Genomic DNA, 7,554 nt, shown 5'->3' with positions numbered 1-7,554 from the left:
TGATCACAGTTCACCAAGAAGGCCACAGATCCGCAGAAACTGAACAAGTGCCTTTGTCACCTGACTATGTTGTGTGGGGCCTAGCAGTGTAGCTAGGGAAAAGCCCGAAATTTTCAGTCGAGCGATGCGCGACCGTAGGAGAAGACGATGTTGGCGGTAACGGGTGCAGTGGAGCAGCAAGTGCGGTATGTCTCCTTCAACACGACAGGTGGGGCAGTTGGGTGACGAAAGGTGGCCCATTTTAAAGAGGAGCAGTGGAGTCCGCGCCACATTCAGTCGAAGCCTGTGGAGCAAGGACTCTTCCTCCCTGGGGTAGCGGCCTACCAGTGTGTGGGCCATCGTAGGGTCAATCGAGCGCAGAAAAGGGTTCGTCCTGGCAGCGTCTAGAAAAAAGGCCTGAGAGCTATTTGTGCGGTATCGGTGAATAGCTAGCCGGCAGACAGACGGGGTAAGCAGGACAGAAGTGACAGACCAAGTTGCGCTAGCACACCTGGCCGCACCGATTCGGCGAGGGCATTCCCCGAGATACCAACGTGGCCCGGAATCCACTAGAACCACACATTGTGACCTATGACGACAGTATGGCGTGCAGGCAAAGGATCTCCGTGTAGATGTCATTGATAACTTTGGGCGAATACGATGCCAGGGCCTCCAAGGCTGACTTACTATCCGAAAGAATAGTCCACGCTCTTGGTGTCGACGAAGAGCTATGCCGCAGAACAGATAAGATAGCAAAGGCTTCTGCTTCGGTCGATGACAGCCCGGGCAGCAGCTTGAAACCGCGCTCGTACGCCTCCTCAGGAATATAAAATGCAGCTGATGATCCATCGGATGCCACCGAGCCGTCAGTGTAAATCTCCATTCGATTCGAGTGCAGGGAGTGGAGATGTTGGATCGTTAGTTGGCATGCTACAACAGCTGGGACATGTCTCTTTCTCGGAAGACCAGGAACGGAAGTGTGCACGGGGGCAGACTTAAGGTCCACAGCGGCTCCGTATAGAGACCAAGGTATGCGATGGTGGGATTTGTCCTTGTAGGCGCAGAACAGCTTGGCCGTACGCAGAAGCAGGGCAATGCTGCGTAACATGACGAAGGTGGTGACATGGGTGCCGTACAAGACAGCGTGTGTAAGTTTGGAGGGTTCCCGTGTCCCGGTTGATAAGCACGGAAGGAACTCGCGCTTCGGCGATAGCAGAGACGGTTTCCGTGGTCTTCGGGACTCCCAAGCAGCGTACAGGCTACGTGCTTGAAGATTAAGCAGTTGCTGTCCCTTGAAGGGGGAAATACTGTGCAACACAGGCAAGCAGTAGTGTAAAGTGCCCATAATAAGAGAGTTGTCTATTTGGAGGAGGTCGGAGCAAGAGGACCCCAAGAGGACCCACAGAGGCGGCGTTGCACGTTATTATAAGAGCCTGTGGTGGCACTGAGGGCAGTAATCTGTCGAGACCATGCTAGACCCCGATCAATGATGATGCCAAGGTACTTGCACCCGGGAACAAACGGCAGTCTAGATCCTGTCACGCAGATTGGGTAACTGCTTCAGGTAATTCAGCCTACCATACGAAATACCGAAGGGGGAACTAAGAAATATCTCGCGCATTTGGGTTGCAGTTTTGTTTTGTTCAGGTTCCGAATTTGTTTGATAGCGGTTCAATCCGCTATGTAAATCGTAGTTCCGATCTCTCACAACGCACATTACGTGTGAATCATTTCGCCAACCAGTAACCACCTAAATATTTTTCGGTCCAGGTCCGGTCTGGTTCAACGCACGAAAAAAAAATATTTTGGTTCGGTTCAGTTTCGGTTCAGCGAAAAATACGGGTTTTTAGCGGTTTTCGGTTCGGGTTCAGTTTTGGGTCCGATCTGTGGTCTGCACAGGTGACGCCGTAATACATGCTACAATGAAAATCGTATATAAAGCAGTTAGGTATGTCACAACTTATTGTAAAGTTGTGCGTGAAAGCGTCGAGAAGCTGTACAGCTTCTAAAATTATTCTGATTACATATGAGAATGTTCTTGAGTATACCTCATACTAATATGTATCGCTTTCTTAGCGAAGTGCGTAAACACAAATAATACCAGCTCCTGCGAAAAAGATGACATATTTTGCTCAATGTATGGTATGCCAGGTGTGACAGAACTGCGAACACCGAAGCACACGGCTAAGAACTGTAAGAGGGGCAGGGGCCCGATTATATATCCAACAATGTAGGCACTTCCAGCATGCCCAAATGTATTAGGCACATCTGATGTCGCTTGGGGATCGCTTATCTGCTTGACGTATTCCATAGCGTCAGCTCACTTGGTATACTGCTCTTGACTGGCCTCAGTACTCGTGTCATTTCTTATGATACCGGAGCATTTCCCTGCTTGGTGGTTTTGAGGATACCAACTTTAAGCAGCTTCTCAGTTTTGGAAACTGCTAATCTGGCAGGTACTCGATCGTTTCCGCCATTGTACTGCCGGAAACAGCTGAAACGGGACTATTTGATCGCTGTTTAGTGATCTTGTCAGGACAGACTGGAACCTGAAAGGGCATTATTAGATATGTTTGATGCAACCAATAACAGGTGGAATGCCGGTAAACGGACTGACACTCAAGTTTTTGTGTATTCAACATACCGTCGCTCCTCCAGAACCTAATTTCATCGCTCCATCTGTCGACAGAGTAGTCATTCGCTAGAGCGGCGTAGGTTTCTCGAGCTATAAGTTGCAGCCCGTAGTTGCTACAGGCGGATTTTATATCCTTCAGGAAGTTGGGAAGAAGTCAACTTGTAGCCACGTTAATCGTCCATCGGTAGGATTGGTAAAGGCGTCGTCTCATAATGACAATCACTGCAGTGGGATATATTATGCAGTTGGTACCACTTCTGAATCACTTCCATCAGTGTTACTGTGGCACCGCACCCCTACAAATGGGCCCGAAAATACGGCAGGTTTGCAGGCCACTTTTGTTGCCCCGCAAAAAAATAAATAAGAAATAATAATAATAATAACAATAAAAAAAGAAAAAACGCGCGTTCTCCTTTGCCCAAAATGCGAGGGAGAACAAGAGCCTACTTTTACCCACTCCCTGAACACTCCTTCGGGGATTCTTAACGCAACACATGCTCACCGGAAAGCAAACGAACTTCATTCCCTGTAATAGTCAGTAAAGACTGAGTATGATCAATAAAAAAACATCTTTATTTGGGCAGGTGCCAATCCGGGACTGAACTGGAACGGCACAGCAGCTGATGCGCGGAGCACGATCTTGACCTCAGTCCACTACATTCCTCCTCTCAAGATGGGACGTACAGGGACGGACGTTTGCGCACTCCGCGGGGATATAGTGCTGCTTGCGGCAAGTCTTGTTTTGAAACCTGCTGTTCAGACGTCTTGTTTCCGGCCAGAACAAAGGATCGTTCGTTGCAGGGTGCGGATGAGCTGATTGATGGAAATTCGTTGTAAACCATGGTTTTCATGTGGTCGAAACGAACTCTGTGTCGACGACCATCGGCTGACTGAACCTCGTAGATAACTCGACCAATTGTTTTGGTGACACTTCCTTTTCTCCAGTGGCGGCTGTCTGAAGGGTCGGCAGTCTAGACGACATCTCCAACATTAAACCTTCCTTTCTGTGTCTTGCTGTCATAATTCCCCTCTATTCCCCTCTTTGGCGCTCTCTACCAAGTCAGTCCGCTTGATCCCTGGTCACTTAGGCACTAACCCCCGGGTGGAACAGCTCCGAGCTCTCCGGCGACGTGCAGAGCGCAAAGCTAGGCGGACCGGCGACATTCATGACATCCAGGAAGCACGACGCGCCAGCAAACAGGTACAGAAGGCACTCTGGGACATTGACCGTCAGCGTTGGCGCCAATTTTGCATGACACTGTCCCCATTTGCAAGCCCTGCCCGGATCTGGAGAATTGCACGTAGCCTGAAAGAAACTCATCCAGTTAGAAATCCTTTAGGGTCCTTTGCCCTATCCATGTCCTCTTCGGAGAAGCTGGTTGCCTCGGAATTTTGTCGTCTCATTACGAGAGCTGCGGACGTGTGTCGTTGTGCTGAGTACCGGGCAGGTACAGCTTGCTTGAAGTCTACTCTTGAACATGTGATTATGCCATCAATACCCCCTCTCGACATGGATTTCACCATGGAGGAATTCCTCACGGCGATATCATCTTCGAGTAGAAAGTCATCTCCTGACCCGGACCATATCACCTACCCTGCTGTTAGGAACCTGGATACTCTGTCCCTCAAGGCTGTGTTAACCATGTACAACCATTCGTGGAGAAGCGAACAGGTACCTTTGGAGTGGAAAGTAGGTCAGGTGGTGCCGCTCTTGAAACCAGGAAAGCACCCGTCTCAGCTGTCCTCATTTCGCCCGGTTACCGTCACCAGTTCTTTGGGCAAAGTCATGGAACGAATGGTCCTACGGAGGCTTGAGAGCCATGGATTCTTTCCCCAGGAGCAGAGCGGCTTTCGCCGTTACCGTAACTCAATGGACACTGTAGTTGGTCTCGTCACAGCTGTGCAAGTTGGTAAACAGCGGAGGAAGATTTCCGTCGCCGTTTTTCTTGATGTGAAAAGGGCGTATGACACTGTCAGTCACGTATCCATCTTGCATGATCTGTACCAAGCCGGTCTCTCGCATCGTACACTATGTTGGCTTCAGGACTTTCTCCAACAACGGTCCGTCTTCGTCCGCACATCACAAGGCGACACCGATTTGTTCCCGGTCCCTCAGGGTGTTCCACAAGGAAGCGTCCTGAGCCCGCTCTTATTTAATGTTGTAATGGCGGGCATTAAGAGTTGCATTCGAAGGAAGGTCAACTTGTCCCTTTACGCCGACGACTTATGCATCTGGTCCACTGGTACATCTCGCCCTGCCATTCGACAACGCCTCCAGGCTACATTGGACGACATTCACACTTACCTGCTCCGAGCAGGGATGGAACTATCAGCGGAGAAAAGTGCGGCACTCGCCTTCTCCCGCAAATCCATGCAGCGATGCCGTCTGCACACTGGGGACAGGCCACTTATAAATGTCCAGCACCACAAATTCCTCGGCGTAACCCTAACCACTAGCCTCTCTTGGAAACGTCACATCGATGGCATGGAGAATAAAGTTCAGCGCTGGACCGCTGTCATTCGTCACTTCGCTGGAATGAGGTGGGGACGTGATGAGAAGGACCTCCTGATGCTGCATAACGCCTTGATTCGTGCCACAGTCGCCTACAGTCTGCCTGTGCCTCACGATCTCCCCAGCACCTTAGCACAGAGGATCCGCGCTATGCTGGCACGGAGCCTACGGGTGTGCCTCGGTGTCCCCCGCGGGGCCGAGACAAGGCTAGTGGTTGCGGAAGCCCGCGACATCCCTTTTGAAGTTCTCCGAAACATAGAAACTGTGCGCCAGTATCTCCGCCTGATTGCACACCATCGCCACCACCCGCTCACCCGGAAACTTCGGGCAAGGCGCAGCACGCCGATCCACGGATGTATAATGTCATTCAAATCCCGCGTTCCGAAATTCGTGATCAGCCCCGCCGCTGAAAGCACGGCCCCGTGGACACTTCCGTCGCCAAGCGTCACCGCCTCTGTCACAGGGATCACGGACAACAAAAGGAGATACCCCGACCTCGTACTACAGCAACTGACTATGGATTTCATCGGCACCGCATATGACGGGTTCTGCACGGTCTTCACGGATGGCTCCTCAACGAAAACTTCGTCATCCTCATCTTTTGTGGTACCCTCGATACCGCTCACCCGGGGTTGCCGGTTGTCCCATCGCACCTCTTCGACCTCAGCCGAGCTGTACGGAATCCTGCTGTTTTTACAATATGCGGCCACCTGCGATCCACGGCGATGGGTAGTCTGTACGGACTCCAAGTCAGCTCTTCGATGCCTGAAAACCTCAGGTCTCCGCGGCTCACTGGCCACACTTGTGACAAACATTCTACGCCTACTGAAGTCCATAACTGCCCACGGCCACACCATCGCTTTCCAATGGATTCCGGGTCATTGCGGAATCTCTGGCAACCACGTTTCCGACGCTGCCGCAGCGGCCGCTCACCACCAGGGCAAGTGTGTTCCGATTGTTCTCCCAAGGGGCGACAGACGGTCCCTTCTTCGTGACTGGGCTGCCTCCTCATCCGTCGAACAATGGCGTCGGGATGTCCCGGCCAGTACCATACTGGGAATTGTAGACCCAACATTCTCGTGTCGCTTACCGACACCTTTACCGCGCGTCATTAAGTCCCTCCTACATCGCTTACGGCTGAATGTTGCCTTTTCGCCGTACTACCGTTACCAGATAGGGTGTGCCAGTAGTCCCTTGTGCACGGAGTGTGGTGTGCCAGCGACCGCGGACCATGTGATCATCGCATGTCCCACTTATCGGAGGGAGCGTCACTTGTTGGCAAACGACTTGGCGCGGATTGACAGCCGACCCCTTGACCTCAAACTCATTTTGGGACCATGGGACACAAGAAAGCAGATGTCCGTCTTGCGACCCTTCATTAAATTCCTGCAAACTACCGGCCTGATCGACTCTCTCTAAAACCCTGTCAGCGTCGTCAGCATCATCCTCATCACCATCCTCTCATTTTCCCCCAATAGTAATGGGGTAGCATTCTGCTCAATGAGCGGAAGTCATCCCCATATCATCGTCATCATGTATTTCTCTCTCTCTCCCCTCTATTCCTAACCTAGGGCTATCCCAGGGCTACAGGGCTTGCACTTTCAGTCCTTTTATTACTGTGTAATTAAAGAAGAAATGCTGAAATAAAATAAAAAAACCTTCTGCATGCTGTTCCAGCTTCAGTCTCAGGCGGTCAAGGACCTGGTCTGTCCTTAAGGAGCATGCATGGTGACTTACCCATGGCTACGTGTGTAGTGATGCGATGCAGAAGAAAACTCTGAACTTTTAAATAATCAATCAATCAATCAATCAATCTGAAGAGCGTCTTTCCTCTCGTCTTCGCAGTGCGGTATTGAATGTCCGCACAAAATTTTCAGCTTGACCAGTTGACTTTGGGTGGTAGGGTGGTTGAGAGAGGACATGCTGAATGCTATGCTCTTGTGTGAATTCTTTTAAAATTTGACTGGTGAACTAGGCCTATTTTGTCCGTTACAGCTAGCAGATATCTGCTAATCCTGACGCATACCTATTATAGTATTGAATCGTGCCCAGTCGTGCTCGTAGCACTGACATGTTCTTCGGTTCGGATATATCCAGAATATCTGAAATCTCCGGTGACGGCTGAAAACTTTTTTTTGAAACTATTTGTCCCGAATAATCTACTACCACTCTACTCTTGAAGAATGCACACTTCTCTTAACATCGTAACATCGAAATCAGTGAGGCGCTGCGAAACCTCTCGATTAGAAAGATGGCGTTCAAACGAAGTACTGGTGACGATGATGTCATCCAAGACGCAAGCTACGTAATCCACCCCAGCGATAACGTGTTCCAGACCACTCATTCGGAAAGACGCAATGCCGAAACGCCATGAATCGAACGGGTCAAATTTGTGCGTCTTGATCCACCAATACCTTCTTCACATCAT

This window comes from Ornithodoros turicata, chromosome 2 (genome assembly GCF_037126465.1).
Source record: "Ornithodoros turicata isolate Travis chromosome 2, ASM3712646v1, whole genome shotgun sequence".
Classification (NCBI taxonomy): domain Eukaryota; kingdom Metazoa; phylum Arthropoda; class Arachnida; order Ixodida; family Argasidae; genus Ornithodoros; species Ornithodoros turicata.
This window is presented reverse-complemented; position numbering follows the sequence as displayed.